Below are 17,330 nucleotides of genomic sequence, written 5' to 3' on the forward strand. Positions count from 1 at the left end.
AAATCGTCATTATTGAACTTGACCTCCATTTTGTTGTCAGTAACAACATATTAAAATTTAAAAAGGTTTGGTTGAACGGTTCATGAGTAAATGCACAGACACGACATTTTTTAAACTTTCAAGAACCGTAACTCCTGAACGGTAAAAGTCAAAATCGTCATTATTAAACTTGACCTCCATTTTGTTGTCAGTAACAACATATTAAAATTTTAAAAGGTTTGGTTGAATGGTTCATGAGTAAATGCACGGACAACATTTGGTTGCCGCCCGCCCGCCCGCCGTACATCCCCAAATCAATAACCGACATTTTTGACACAAAAATCCGGTTAAAAATGAAATAAGTATAATAGTGCGTATTTTTCGTTTTCAAGTCAGTACTTTTAACCTTTGTCTAGAAATCTATTTACGATTACGTGTTATAATGGCAGCCGAAAATGTTCAATTTAGTCAAATTGTTACTTCCACTGGTAGAACGGCATACAAAACTCAATTCGGGAGAGGGAAAGTGCTTACCTATAAAAAAAAAAGTCCGCTAGAGGACTCTTTTATTTAGACTTGGCTGCGTCAAATGGATCTATGAAGCTGAATTTAGGGCTGGACGAGCTGGATGATCTGTTTACACTGAGGGGGCACCTAGAGTCCCTAACGGCATACTTTCCACAGGTAAGACTATTTTCTTTCTTTTTGTTTTTACACGAGGTTCACATGTAGGAGTTTTCTTTAAAAACCGAGGAAATTAAAGATTATACCCTTTGAGGTGTTTTTATTTTCTCTGTTTGTATGCGCTTACCGTAAACAACAGGAAGGTTTTAAGTATTGTCTATTACCGTTTATCTTTCTGTTTATCTATCTACCTCGCTTTTGTTAGGGGAGATATCGGTGTTCACATTTGCCTTTTATTTTAACTAATTTAATGCAACAATTGAATAACATAAAACGAAGATGTGGTATGATTGTTAATAAGATTAACTCTTCACAAGAGAACAAATGATACAGAAATTGTCAACTTTTGGTCACCTTGCGACCATCAACAATAAGGAAAACCCATACCTCATAGTCAGCTATAAATAGCTTCAAAATGATGAATGTAAAACAAACATCCGAGGGGAGAAAAAAGATAACAACCTAATTTATGTACAAAATAATGAACGAAAAACAATATGCACACCACCAACACCTCTCGCAAGTATAAAACTTTCTTCATATCATTTGAGTTTGAGTTTTATTTTATTTTTCATGTTTTAGCCGCTCTCCCAGCCACATGAGCAGGTTGTGCCTAAAGAAAATGTAGCGCCGGTTTATGCACCGCCACCACCACCAACACCTTCCGTAAGTATACATTTATTAATGTAGAGTTTAAATATGTTCAAGAATCATGATTGATTGTTGGTTGCTTAACGTCCAGTGGCAAATATTTCATACATGTTCAGGGTGAGAACAAGTTAACAATACATACAATAGGTAAGTCTTGCAATAGAGGGTGGGTTTTTTTTTTCTTCTCAAGAATCACCATGTATTCTTAACTTAAATGCGAACAAAGCAATACTTGTTTTTTAAGTATAGAATTGAACTTGCAAACAACCTTTTGTTCTTAAAAAAAAAGATAAGCAACACTGAAAGTATTTCATTTCTCTCTGGTTTATTTATTTAAATATTTCATTTTTATTATTGCAGGCACCTCTAACAATAATATATGAAAACGAGACGTCAACTACCACTCCACTTCAAACTATAACAGACCCGATGTGGAGCAAAGGAAATATGATTCCGGTGAGGGTGGCCGCAAAGAGACCGGTACGTGAAGAATTACACCCACAGTGGTCTGGGAAGAATACAAAATATGAACAGATTTCCCCTGTGAAAAACAATTTATATGATCTCTCTGAGGAGGAAATGGGAGCCTTTTTCCAATCGATGTGATGATGCTCAATGTGGTGTGACTTTCATTCAATGTGGTGTTTATAGGAATAACATTTATAAATTTCATTACGGACATATATGCAAACAGACTGACACGGTTAGTTTTTTTTTTTAAATATTTAATAAATACTATCACTAATATGTGTCTATCTTATAATGTCCATAGGCATAGCTTTCAATTGGGTTCTTCCAGTAACGTTTATCATCAAAACTACACAGTCCTTTTTTCACAACGGTATCCATGAAAGTTCATGATTTTTGCTTCTAATGCACGTCATTGAATTGGTGGTCGTAGTTTCTTCATTCAAATATTTCTTATACATTTCATGTCCGAGAGACCCCAAGGGTGACTGGGGAATAGAAGTATGGTCACCATTGGTCTTCCTCCGACCGGCAGTAAAACCCGTGCTAAAGTGGGGCGTCCGTTTGGCTGTGCGGGATGTACAAATTTGCAGCCACGTCCGGTCAGAATGGGGACGTTAAATCCGATGCCTCGTGTAAAGAGAGTGCCACGCTCTTTGCACGTTAAGAACCCTTGCAACAACTCTTTGAGGGGTCCGTAGGTGACCTGTTGCAAGGCTAAATTTTTGTCCCTATCCAATATACCCTCATTTCCCGTGGCAGTCCAAATTTCTCCGACCTTAATCCCTTCATCTATTACAGAACCTACCTATTGTATTTATTGTGAACTTGTTCTCGTCCTGAATATGCATGAAATATTTGCCACTGGACGTTAAGCAACCAACAATCAATCAATCAATCAATCAATCATGTCGGAGAGTCTGTTTTATTTCAGTTTTTGAAATGCCTTTCGCCACTTTTTTTTCCTTTTCGCATGTGATACCTTCTGTAGAGGTCTGGTTATACAAAAGGCTGTACATTTTAGGTCTCAAGCCAACGAATTCTTTTAAAGGAACACCTGAAAAGATTTTTTGAGGCACATGAGAAAGACAATATTTAATAATAATTTAACAGAAAATTCAAAGAAAAAAGGAAAATTTAAAAGAAAAATAAAATAAAAAAGGGAAATTTAAAAGAAATTTCACAAGAAAAAGGAAAATTTAACAGAAAATTCACATGAAAAAGGAAAATTTCACAGAAAAATAAAATAAAAAAGGAAAATTTAAAAGAAAATTCAAAAGAAAAAGGAAAATTTAACAGAAAATTCACATGAAAAACGAAAATTTAACAGAAATTTCACAAGAAAAAGGAAAATTTAACAGAAAATTCAAAAGAAAAAGGAAAATTTAAAAGAAAATTCAAAAGAAAAAGGAAAATTTAAAAGAAAATTCAAAAGAAAAAGGAAAATTTAAAAGAAAATTCAAAAGAAAAAGGAAAATTTAAAAGAAAATTCACAAGAAAAAGGAAAATTTGAAAGAAAATTTATGTTAAAACTTCAGAGAGAGAGAAAAAAAAATTTTTGTTTGAAAGAACTCACCACCAAGCTCATCTTTAAATTTCCCAACGACTTTCTTATATTTGCTGGAAAAGAGATGTTTCGTTTTGTTGAATGAGCCGTAGTTGGAGGTATCGAATAGGTCTTTGATAGGTTTCATGTCTTCATATACATCATCAGTCAGAATCTCATAACACAACGAATCTAAAATGAATTCAGAAATGTTAGCACAATACCAAAGAGGAATCTCTTCCTTTATTCTACTTATACAAAGGAGAAAACAATGAGAAATATTAGAAATTTAAAGAAACAATGGCTTTTATTTTAACAAACCAAAAAAAAAAAAATATCATACCTGTATCTGTAAACAGCAAGTTGATCTTGTCACCGTACTGAGGCTTCATCACCTTGTAATGAAATTCATACATCAGTCTCTTTGAAAGGTCTAAAATAGCTTGTCCGGCATAGATGGGTTTATTGAGAGTTAGGTTGATCTGTTGGTTGTGTACTCCAACGAGGTCTTCATTGAAAATTTGGCAGCATAGAAACGACGGCTGAGCTACTAACTTTTTTAGTTTTTCTTCCGAGGCTGAATTGATAAGTCTTAGATTCATCCTAGCACGCAAATTTTCCATACATTTACCAAGAACACTGAAAAAGTAGGAATACTTTTAGATAAGTACTAGAAGCTGACACAAAAACCACAAAACATAATTAAATCAATGTGGGTAATGCGACAATGAGACAACAAGCAAACTCGAGATCCTGACAACACTTTAAAATCTTACACATTTAAAAATAACATAGATATAGGAAGATGTGGTGTGAGTGCCAATGAGACAACTCTCCATTCAAATAACAATTTAAAAAAAAGTAAACCATAATAGGTCAATGAACGGCCTTCAACACGGAGCCTTGGCTCACACCGAACAACAAGCTATAAAGAGCCCCAAAAGTGTAAAACCATTCAAACGGGAAAACCAACGGTCTAATCTATATAAAAAAAAAAAACGAGAAACATACCTATTACACATCAGTTTGAAAAAGTCCTTCTCAAAGTCGTTGTTTGCCTGTTTTCTCATTTTGGTGTTGAATTCTATGTAGGTTTCAAGCCATGCCTTTTGTTGAAATCTTTATACTCTATGTATTTTAGTTATTTTCATTCCAAGTTCTGTATAAAGTTGTAAATTTTGATAATGCACCACATAGTTTGTCTTTTTCTTCAGACTTGGAATTAATTTTCGGGTTTTAATCCTAGGTTTCACTTTTTCCACACCATTTGCATTCTTCACAGAATTTAACTTTCCCCATAAATCAGTACTGTATTTCGATAGATCTTTGTCTTCAATAAGTAGATGTTCGGGTGCCAGAGGATAATCGTTATGTTTGTTTTGGAGATGTTCAGGATATTCTATGTCTACTTCTAAAATGTAGCCTTCTTTTGCGTCTGACTCGACTTTCTGTAACTCAAAATGACTAATTTCATCTTCATTTAAAAAATTGAAAAAACCATAAGGCAATGGTTGAGACATTGCCCAACCGTACAAATTGTTAGCATCTAGATACATGATGTGTTTTTCACATCTGATTCATTAAAGTCGTCAACATATTGATGATTAGCTCGACTGTATTTTTTGGTAACCATACTGACCCCACCTCGTGTTCCAAGCTCTATCATGTTGTACATGAGGGGATCAGTAATTAAATCCAGGCAGACACCGCTCATTTTCAATGCTGCTTGCCATTCCAAAACCTGGACTCGTGAAAAAGTGACTGGCATCCAACTTGTAATATTCAAGAGTCATGTCACGGAATCGTTCGAAAACATCTGCTAAGAGTAGCGTATCTGTTAATGCATACAAATTGTGAAAATCCCCCAAGGTTTTCATATTGAACGTGTTCCAGACCTTTTGAGGGTGTTCATACTTTTCATCAGAAATAGCTTCTTTGGTTAAGGAATTATAAAAAGCTGCTTTTGAAGGGAGAGCTGTCTCTTGAAATCTTTCAGAACAATTCACATAATCATAACAGTATTCGTTTTTCTGTAGCAAAAGTTTAGCGTGTTCGTCATTGGGGAAAGCTTTTCGAAATTGTTTGAAATTTTTAAAACCGTCTGCCGCTAAATTAGCAATTAACGTCTCAAAAGAGCTACTCATGCATTGGTATGTGTCTAAAAACCTCAGTTGTCCAACAGAAAAGGACACATATTTCTCCATATTGTTTGGTATACATGTTAATTTTTTGTCCTTGAATTTACCAGCTTCCGACAGCAAAAGGTGTGCATCAAAGTTCCGCAAATTATGAAAATAGACCGGAATGAAATTTGGATTTTTGAACATCAAGTTGCATCTCTGACAGGCTGCCCCTCTGTAATTGCTATACTTTGGTGATTCGTTATCTTCGTTTATACCTAAATGGTCGTGGTCACGAACTTTGATTATTTTGCCTGAAAATGGTTGATTGCATACATAACAGTTTGTAGCATTTTGAAATTGCGTTTCGGTTTCCACACTCATAATTAACTCCTCATAAATGTTCCTCAATATATCATCTATGTATTCTTCCTCTGTAAATATATTTTCAAAAAAGTGTTCGACTGCGTTCTCTCCTCTGTACACAACGGCTGGCTTGGAATATCTATCATTTGAACTGACCACAACGTAGGAGTAACCACATGGAACAAATTTTGTTTTATGTGTTGTTGACGATTGATTTGGGTCTGGTTGACAAGTATCCATCTTTTTTGCAAAGCATTCAAAGTCTGCATAGATGACAAAAGGAACACGCATTTGTTTATGAAAGTCTCTAAATTCTAAAATGGCTTCTCCTTCTTTTGGATAAGTCACTTTTTGAAAATCAAACTAATTACAATATAGTCTGTGTTCATTTAATAAGTCTTGTCTTATGAATCCGTGAAGACATCTTCTACAGTAAAACCGTTTGGTGTGAAATTTAGTCATTGATCCAAGGAAACGATCTAAATTTTTGATCCAACAGTAGTGAGTTTCCCCGTTCTGTGATAAATACAATAAATCGATCTCCCTATCTACATTTTCTAACTTTGTTTAATATAGTGGGAACACTTCTTCGTTTTCAAAGCCAAAAACATTGATTGAAATATTGTTTTGGTTTCTTAAATTTCTCCATTTTTGTTAAAGACACAGGATATTCAATATCGTTCATGTTCAATTCATTTTCGTGTGCCGTATAATGTGACTTCCGATATGGATTATATTCCATCGGATGTAGGGCTGCCAGTACAGACCATAGGAAACACTTTTGGTCATCATTTCTAATGTTGATAATTCCACCAGTGGCCTTAATTTTGTAATTTGAACCAGCTATGGGTGAGTATGGTAAATTATGTACTTCGAGGCATATAACTTTATTCAATATCCAGTTAGATCCCTTGATGATAAATTCTTCCATTACTCTGTTAATCGTTTGGAAAGCTTCATTTAAATTATGATCATTACTCTCATTCTGAAGAGATATGTAACTTTTGCTGCGGAAATGTGGGTGAGCCTTTTCTTGTTGTCCATCATCAATATCTCGAACCATCTCCACTCGAGCATTTACAACCATTTGACATTTTTTTGTTTCTTTTGCCGAGATACTATTATTTCTTCAACATCAGTTTTCGTATTAGCCAAAAAACGTAATAAATCATATTTTTCATCACCAATAGGCATAAGGTCTACACGATTCACTGATTTGTTAATGGCGCTTTACTTAAAACGAAACCGTTTACGTTTTATCTGACTGACAACTGGCTCCTCCGTTTTAGGCATTCTAACTCCTGTTTGGTTTAACGGATGATGGTTGGCAACATGGGTGAATAAAGAATCAACATCATCAAAGGAGACATCACAGCGTCTACATGTAAGTTGCTTAGATAATTGTTTATCTCGTTTGTTTATTGTGTGCTGTCCAGAAAACTTATTACCATGTTTGACTAAATTATGTTTTTGCGTAAACGATTTCCCACACGCTAAACACTGAATTCTGTTAAAATGTGAATTCATATGTCTGTTAAAATTTCTGTTGTATCTGAAAGTTTTATCACAAATATCACAATTTAACTTTGGTCTTTTGACATCAACATTTTCAGCACATGATTTCTTACGTTTGAGTTTATTCTCAACCTCTATGGCTGCCTTCACCAACATACCATCATCAGATTCGTCAAAATGTAAATCATTGGTATGAACACCGCGGTGAGCCATGCTTTTCACTTTACACAAAATGATAACAACTACCTAATTTCCTCAATTTAAATACACGTGACGATGTCACATGACATCTAAATTCGAAACGATAACCATTTCATCTTTGGTTTTTGTTTACTTTTCTCTTGCAGCATTGTTTTAAGGGGCATAGCGATATATGGTTTACTTTCCGCGTGTTGTATAATTTTTCTCTTTTTGTTTGACTTCTTCAATTTTTCAGGTTGAAAGTCCTCTACTAACTGTTTACTTTCCAAGTCATCGATATTTTCTGGTTTATCTTTCGGCTGATCTTGATCTCGATTTTCTCTTTTTTCCGGCAATGTCTCTGGATTTTTTAATTGTTCGTACCTCAGTTTAGGAATCAGAATCAGTTCGCGAGACATAACGGAGATATGTCTTTAGGAAAATAGGAAGCAGTCTACTTATTTTTAATAAATATAATTTTCTCTGTTTATATGCTGCTCCTTTGGAAACAATTTTACGTATGAGCTTCTTTTTCTTGGCCAGCAAAGTTTTATCAACACTTGAAATGGAGCAAACTCCTTGCATCACGTTGTATAGTATTTCAACCAACCATTCCAACTGTTCCTTGCTTAGTGATTTAATCGCTTGAGAAATTTGTTTTGCAGTAGCATTCAAAAGAAAATTTGCTAAATAGTCCTTCATTCTGCAGAGTGATATACGATAGGTGTCTGTCCAACTCCACGATCTGTTGTCAACTGATATGTTTTGTCTGTATGTGGATTTAAATCAATAATTAATGGGCGATAGGCTACAGATGTCGCCTTCTTGTATGCATCTAAAAAGTATTTAGACTGTCCGGGAAAAATCTGCCTACCAAGAGTTTGAATTTGTAACTGATCTCTATAATTCCGAAATAAAACAAAGTAATGGCAATTGAGGGAGGCTGTTCTCATGGCTTTGCCTTTACAATACAAGTTATGTAGAATCTGAATCAAAGTGATTGAATAATGGTGAATTCCTACAGTTAAGAGATGAACCAGTTCTTTACTATCTGCAGATTCCACCATCAGGTCATCTAAAACAAGAACCTTATGCCCTTGTAAAGTCCCCCATTCTGATAAAACATCCATATGGGGGAAACCTTGAAAAAATTCAATGTTTGGTATTGCTGATTTCATTTCATCGATAACTGACTGCCAAATACTGTAACAGTAAATCTGTAGTCTTTTCTCGTTTGATTGTATGTATGCGTTATTCCGCATGAATTTGTTAAAATAAACAGTGAGTTCTTTTTCTGAATACCCAAAAGAGTCAAATACTTCAAGACTGTTCTTTTTATTACAGAAAAATGCTACCCAATGTCTTCCTGGTAAGCCTGCGACATCTGTATTGGCTATCACACCCATTCCTGGTAGTAGGTGAACTTGAGACAGTTCATCAGATGAGAATACACCAAGAACAGATCGTTGTAAGTCAACGTCTGAAACAATGGCACACTTGAGCTGGTAAGCATTCATTCTAAAATGATGTTTCTTTCTAAATTTATTTCAAAATAAGCTGGAAACTCCGCATACACAACACACGTGGACGCTTTCGGCAGTGGTGCATTGAAATTGACTTCTAGAGAACAATTCCTTGTTTCACTAAGTTTAAGTACTGTCCCTCGTCGCTGAAATTTGGTTCTATTTCAAAACAATATAAAGCATTTCCTCCTGCTATATCATTTCTACTCAACTGATTTCCACTGTCTCTCATCCACTTGTTAGTCACTTCAAACATACTATTAAAAGCAGGTAGTATAGTTCGACTCGTGGCTCCATAGTTTAACTGCAAAATATTCCCACCTACAGGAACTTCCCACCTACAGGAACTTGGTTCAGTTTGAGCGTTATTTGACTAAGGTTGAAATGTTGAAAGTTGAATGGATTTAACGTATATGAACCACTAGAACTAGCGGACTCTGTAAAAGCTATAACGCAACGAGTCGGTCGGAGTCCGTTGAACAAATTATTGTAATTGAAACTAAGACTCCCAGCAGGTATAGAAATAAGGCGCACTTCTGTTCTGGTATAGGGATATCTAGCATTTGTTGTTTGTAGTTTCTGCGCATGTGCCATAATGACAGCAGGGTTTAAACGTATTTTGCACACTTTTAACACTATGTCATCGATGATGACTTGAAAATTTGGATCTTTTTCACTTGTCATCAAAGCAAACTCAGGTCTTGAACGGTAAAGTTTAACATTAATAGCTACTTGATTCAGCATGTATCTGTCCAGACTACATAAATCATGAAATAACGGACCTTCTAAATAACACACTTGACTTTGAGTAAAATACTGTGCGCGATCGAATAAGTAAGAATTGCCACCATTTTCTACATTACTATCATCAAAATGTCCTGGTTGATCTTTTTTCCATAACTGGCTAGTCAGCTGAGATTTTTTTGCTTTAGATCCAAAAGATAAAAGAGTTTGTATCATTGCCTTGTATGGATAATGTGTGGTAGTTGATGTCACCAACTTATTTTGTAATGTTATATCAATCTGTGAGAACATAGAATGTAGAAAATTGTTAACTGGACCAACATACTCAGTAGGTTTTAGACTGTCTCCATTGATATGTTTTATTTTCGCTTTTACATATAATTTTGTTTTTCTCAAATCTATATACTCCAGTGAATTTTCGGCTGCAATGTTAAATTCTACTGGTGCAGTTCCAGATAGCTGTGCTGTTGACCTATGCTCATCATAATACACTGAATCAATCGCTGTCTGTGTTGGTGGATATGAAAACAGATCCAAACCACTTGGTTGAGCTTCTTGGAACCCATCTAACGATAAAGCAGCCATTTACTTGAATATGTCTTTGAAGGTTTTCACAGAGCTTTGCAGTTTTTTCTTGTTGGTTTTTTTCTTCGTATGTCTCTTCTTTTTTGATGCTTTGGTTGTCTTTCTTGACTTTTTGTGCTTAGTCAACTTTTTGGTGGTTTTACTGGGCTTTTTGGAGGTCTCGTTCGTTCGACGTCTTTTGGAAGAACTGGCATCATAACTAGATGGCTTTCTTTTTAATGTCTTCTTCTCTCTTTCAACCATGTCCTTGGCCATTTCATCCGTTTGATGGACGGGGGAGACAAGTTGAATTTTTACTTTCTCATCAGAAGGGGTTTTGGTTGGTATGCCGATTGGTGTAATGGATGACCTTGAGGTTCCAGTTAGAGACCCACCTCCGATTTGTTTTTGACCTTTGTTAGTATTATGATGACCTTTTCTGTCTAGCTTCTCATAATAATTAATCCAGCTTCCTACATTTGGCACATACATCTTGTTCATTTTTAAAAGAATGGAAACGATTTGAAGTGTAGTGTTACCGTTGCAGGAATATCTAAAAATGAAGCTAGATTGTTGTCACCATCAGTTATATAGATATCAATATTATAGAGGTCATTTATTTTTACAGGAACATAATGCGGAACTTCGAAAATGTTTGACCAGTTTCCCATAGAGGCTGCACTTGACCTTCGAAGAAGTGGCTTTTGTTCTCCATCGACAATAGATTTACCACAAATATTAGAATACAGGTAAATGGATTCTGATTTAGATATGCTACTTGAAATGTCTGCTTCAACTAAGGCAACTCTCCAATTTCCATTTAAAAACACAGGTGAATTCAGTTGAGAAGAAAAAGTATATGCTTTGTTGTTTGGAAAATAGTTCAGAGATTTTTCACTATTGAATGTTATGTAGATGCTCATCTTCAGGAGTCATTTGGATCTGTGATATCCTCTTCATTCAACCACTGATTATATTTATTTGGCCACCCTTCAAACTTAACTAACCACTGAACCCGTCCATTTCTCTTACGGTTTCGAATTTTTTTTTCTACATACCACATAACATCTTCATCCTTGTTCACTTTAACCATCTCTGATTCATAAAATAATCCTTTTATGGAAGTTCCATCATACTCCTTTATTCTATAAACCGGTATAGCCTGCATTCTAAATCTTTGGCTAACTTTAAAAATTTCTCTTGTGAAATGTTCATCATATGAACGGTCAAATAGCATAGAAATGTAAGAAATACGAACGAAGTCATTAGCCTTAAAGTGGTATGATCGAGGCTTTTTTGATGTTATTTTCTTTGGTTTTAAATACATATATGCCCATATATCTGCTTCGTTTGTTTTGCTGACGTCTTTTGGTTGGATATTGTTCAAGCTTCTATGTGGAGTAGAATTGTATACTTTAACAATATCTTGAAGTACATCCAAGTACCTATGATTTCTCCTCTCTTTGAAGTATCGATACATCATATTTTTCACAGTCTTGATAACTCTTTCAGCGTAGTTAGCCTTTGTTTCTGAATTCTGTGTGGTTAAATATTGTATACCTTCATTTTTCAGATATGATTTCATTATGTTGTTGTTAAATTCTTTTCCTTTATCAGTTCGAATCTTTTTACATTTTCTGTTACCAGCTAAAATTTTCTTCATTGCCTCGACTACAACTTTTGCTGATTTATTTTTCAGAACCTGAATCCACAGATACTTTGAAAAGATATCCACGACGACTAATAGGTGTCGAAACTGACCGTTTTCACTTGCAATGTTTGACATATCAGCGAGGTCCATGTCCCACTGATCATCAATTCCAGATACAATTACACGTGCACGACGAAAAGAATGACGGAGTTCCTTTCTTAAAGTGTAACTGTCTTGACTTCGTAATAGTCTTTTTATCCTGGATCGTCCAACATTAGTGATTCCTTTGGATTTTAATATTCTGTATATTTTTTCGGGACCTACATGTGTGTTTTTATATGTGTTTGATATTAAATCATTTATTCTATCTTGTGTGTTCATCTTGGATTTTTTTTCATTCTATGAAAGGTAAGACCTGTTCCCTTTGTATTTAAGGCTGATAGTCTTGGTTTGGTATCTCTACTGAAGTAAAGTTTTGAAAGCGAGAAGGAATTTAAATTTTACTGATACTTTCTTCAATTGAGATACCTAACCAATATGCACTTTGTGAAAATATAATAAAGAGACAAAAAACAAAATACAAGTAACTAACTTTTATTGAAATATCATTAGAAACAGTTCAAGCATCTCATTGTTCGTCTAGTAAATGCAACAGAGGCTTAATCAGGAGTGGTATTAATTTGTGATACACTAACAGTGCTCGTCTTTTCCTGCTTACACTAATTCTCCCACTGGCTAAAAACTGAATAGTTTTCCGAAACTCTCGAAGTTTTCGTCTATGTACTATACTAATCATAAGTGTTGCATGATAAATTTTATATGCAATGTGTGAAATGGTTCGAATTTGATCATCGGAACTCTCCTCAATCAATTCTTTTCTTCTTCGGGGTCTATCATAGTAAAGTTCTTTCAGGAAGGTTGAGTTTTCAAAAATACGTCTGTTCATGATGAGTGTTTCACATCAAATGATAACCAATGTTAATGATCGGTGTGTTTTAAATTAATTTAATTCGTTTGTGAATCTTTCTTCCAACAACACCAATCGTTTGCACCAGTGTAACACATTTTTGGTACTTGGTTTATGTAGAATGCACCAATCCTTTAATGTAGATAAAACGTCATTTTTATAGTCATCTGGTACATCCATGAGCTTCACTTGATTGGACATCTTCCTAACCATGTCCTTCTCCGCTATCTGTTTATAAGCAATATCGAAATAAGTTTCTAAATGTTCCATTTTTGTCCACATTAAACAAGTGTGTTGAATCTGACTCGGGTGGTTAACTTCACACCCATAACAATGTTCTTTCACAATATCCGGTAAACAGTCTAAGACCATCCTAGCATACAAATATTTAAGTGTGTGATGCATAAGTTTCTCGGCTTTTTCAAATGTTGCATCCATAGTGTCTTCTCTCTACAACAATCAATCTGTAAATGAACGGAATTCGAGGATCTTCTTGTAGTGTATCTCAGTCATTACGTAACATTCTTATTTCATAAGTATGTTGGACAAGGTTTTACTAGATACCATCTTTGCAAACAAACAATTTGGATCCCATTTTATATGTTCTGTTTCGATATCGTCTTCTTTAGTCCACTTTTTTAGAGTAATGTCACAATAAAAACATGTCACTCTATCTCCTATATCGGTGTAAAAAAAAACCATTATGAGCTAGATCTTCTGGCTTTTGTTTAATCTGATCCGTCCAATTTGTATATGTTTGCATTCTATTTGTGAAATACATCATATTCAGATGGGCTGGTTTGAAACGGAGGATGTCTGAAAAGTAACATCCCGAGTCTGTTTCTAAATCCATGATTAATCAGTAAAGACTAACATTTACTTATATACCACCACCACCTGAAGTCTCTACAATTTGTATAATTAAATCGTACTTCCAGTCTTCAACCTTTAATTCAACAATGTCATAAAGCTGCTTTAATTCTATGAATCTACTCAAACCATACTTAAATAATAAGATATATATCTGCCCCTTTTTTGTTGATAACAAAACCTGGTAATGTAACCTCAGAATTTTCATTTTAAAATTATTAACAACATATATCGTCAAAAATAAATATAGTAACGTAAAAAAAAAAATGGATGCCGCTCACTCAAATAACAATTTAGACAAGCAAGGCAACCCAAAATTCTACAACATGGACAACATGGACGTCATCTCAAACGTACCCTGGTTACCAACCAATGTTGCTCTACCTTGAAAAAGTCAGCAACGTGGAAACAAAAATAGACGACAAACATACCCCTGGTTACCGACCAATGTTGCTCTACCTTGCAACGTGGAAACAAAATGGACGACAAACATAACCTGGTTACCAACCAATGTTGCACTACCTTGGTCAAAAGTATGACACGTGGACACAAACATTCCACCATCACTAGCACAATATTTACATAAGCTGCTCTACCTGCTCTACTGTTTTCTTATCCCTACTCTACTACTACTTACCATTACTGATAGTGAAGCGTAAAGGTCCGAATTTATTTGGCCGAGACTGGTTGTACAAACTCCAACTGGATTGGAAGGATATTTTCTCCGTCGTTGGAAGTGATAATCAATCGAGTGATTTAAATGTGATCTTGGAAGCAAATAAGGAAGTTTTCAAAGATGAACTTGGAACTGTAGAAGGCATGAAAGCCAAGATTTATGTTGATGAGAGTGCCGTACCGAAATATTTCAAGGCTCGCCCTTTGCCGTATGCGTTGAAGGATAAAGTGGAGATGGAACTTGAACGTCTTGAGAAGGAGGGTCAGATTCAGCAAGTGGAATTTTCCGACTGGGCCGCTCCAATAGTACCTGTAGTTAAGGAGAACGGATCTATTAGAATTTGTGGTGACTACAAGGTAACCGTTAATGCCGTTTCAAAGTTGGATAATTATCCGATTCCTAAAACTGAGGATTTATACGCAACGCTTGGAGGAGGACAAGAATATACAAAATTGGATTTAAATCAAGCATACCAACAAATTGAACTTGATGAGGACAGTAAAAGGTATGTGACTATAAACACGCACAAGGGTTTATTCAGATACAATAGACTTCCTTATGGTGTAGCGTCCAGCCCAGGTATTTTCCAGAGAACACTTGAAAATGTTGTTCAAGGTATATCCAATGTTTTGGTTCGAGTAGATGATATACTGATAACGGGTAAAACCAGGGAGGAACATCTAAATACTCTTCCTGAGGTTTTGTCTAGATTTAAGAGAATCGGAATTCGGTTAAAGAAACAGAAGTGTGTGTTCATGGCCGAAGAAGTTGTTTATTTGGGATTTAAAATAAACAAACACGGAATCTATCGAGTGGAGATTAAAGTTGAGGCGATCGATAAAGCCCCGAGTCCGACAAACGTGACAGAACTGAAAGCTTATCTTGGAATGCTGAACTATTACAATAGATTCTTAGCGAATTTGTCTCACTTGTTAAAGCCGCTCCATATACTTCTACAGAAAGACACAAAATGGATATGGGAAAAAGAACAGGAAAAAGCGTTCATAGAGTCAAAACAGCAGTTGAAATCCGCATCAGTACTTGTACATTTCGATCCGAAAAAGAAATTAATCTTAGCATGTGATGCATCTCCGTATGGAATACGGGCCGTACTTTCGCATAAAATGGACGACGGCAGTGACAAACCAATAGCTTATACATCTCAGACACTTACATCAGCAGAGAAGAATTATTCCGTTCTTGGGAAGGAGAGTCTGGCCATAATATTTGGTATCAAGAAATTTCATCAATATTTGTATGGACACCCCGTTACAATCATAACCGATCACAAGCCGCTTATAGGTTTATTTCGAGAAGATAAACCTATACCGACAATGGCCGCATCTTGAATTCAAAGGTGGGCACTGACTTTAGCTGCATATGAGTACACGATTGTATACAAAGAAGGGAGTCTGAATGGTAATGCGGATGGACTAAGTAGACTACCGCTGAAAACAAACATTGAAAAGACACCAACGCCAGGTGATACTATATTATTAATGGAACATTTAGCCACTACACCAGTTGATGCTAAACAAATTCAAAAGTGGACACGCAAGGACACAATACTGTTTATGGTGCTTAGATACATTTTGAATGGATGTCCGTCAAAATGTCCCAGTGAAGTCATAAGACCGTATTATAGTAGAAAAAAAGAACTGTGTAGTCGGGACGGATGCATATTGTGGGGAGGAAGAGTAATTATACCACAACCAGGACGTGAGACCATGTTAAATGAATTACACTACACGAAATCCTGGATTTGAAGAGGTATGCAAATGTTATGTAAATGTATTCAGAGACCGACATTTACATATATTTACAAACCGCTGCAGTTACTTAGTAGTTTATCTTGTCTTTACATGTAGTAAATATCAACATTTCTTGTGCTATATCCTCCTATGGGCGGTTATGAGAGACCGCGGTTTATTAAATATATTAACACCTAATCAAACCATTTCAAAGTTTAGAATTTGCATATATTTATGACCATCTCAAAACTTTCGCAAACTTATGTATTTGTATACCTCTGCAAATGGAAATCTTTGTCATCTATATTTCTATGATGTAAATTTATCCGCAAATGTCTTTCTTTGTCTAGGTAGCAAAGCATCATCATTCAAATAACTTTATAAGGGTTATAAAGTGTAAGGTGCATCTTCATTTGCCTGGTATGTAAACCAATTCAAAACGAGAACTTTATAGAGGGATGTAAAGCATCACTTCCTTTAATCTGCAGAGACCTGTCAAATGTATTGTAAAGGAATATTGTTGGTAGTCTTTATAGTCGGCTGAAATGTATGTCAAATCAGAACATATCAAAAGCCTTTGAACATATTCCTAAATGTATGGTAAATACATAGATTTGCAGACAATTTGTTTAATTAAGAAATGTGGTCAAATGATAATATCAATGACATGTGCAAATATATTGGGCATATGTAACTTTGAATACATATGCAAAGAAATGATAAAGAAAGATATTTCAGACAGCTAGAAATGTATGTGTAAATATATTGGGCAAATGTGGTGGATTGAACCTGGTTTTATAGCGCTAAACCTCTCACTTGTACGACAGTCTTATCAAACTGCGCCACATCTACAACGATGCGTGAACAAAACAGACATTATAAATAAAATAGTCAAAATATGGGTACAACAGTCATCACTGTGTTACAATATCAAAACAAACAATAAACCCGTCGACGAAGTTAGGATTGTGAATAACATTGCTCCTAATTCGTTAACGTCCACGCTTCTGGTGGACAACATCGTGTGATTATACCTGTCGACAGAATGTAAGACAGCGAGTCACAATTATTTTTG

The 17,330-nt window shown here is 35.3% G+C and overlaps 2 long non-coding RNA genes across 2 annotated transcripts; both read left to right on the forward strand.

Moving 5' to 3' along the window:
- Nucleotides 1-521: 521 nt before the first annotated feature.
- LOC127736550 (uncharacterized) lies at nucleotides 522-2,161 on the forward strand. Its single transcript, XR_007999014.1, has 3 exons — nucleotides 522-663; nucleotides 1,246-1,329; nucleotides 1,675-2,161. It is a non-coding gene; the product is annotated as an uncharacterized LOC127736550 (long non-coding RNA).
- A 4,941-nt stretch (nucleotides 2,162-7,102) lies between these two features.
- On the forward strand, nucleotides 7,103-11,022 carry LOC127736520 (uncharacterized). The gene is made up of 3 exons (XR_007998997.1): nucleotides 7,103-7,198; nucleotides 8,854-9,014; nucleotides 10,969-11,022. It is a non-coding gene; the product is annotated as an uncharacterized LOC127736520 (long non-coding RNA).
- The last annotated feature ends 6,308 nt before the right edge of the window (nucleotides 11,023-17,330 follow it).

The sequence above is a fragment of the Mytilus californianus genome, unplaced genomic scaffold (assembly GCF_021869535.1).
Source record: "Mytilus californianus isolate M0D057914Y unplaced genomic scaffold, xbMytCali1.0.p SCAF_32, whole genome shotgun sequence".
Taxonomy (NCBI): Eukaryota; Metazoa; Mollusca; class Bivalvia; order Mytilida; family Mytilidae; genus Mytilus; species Mytilus californianus.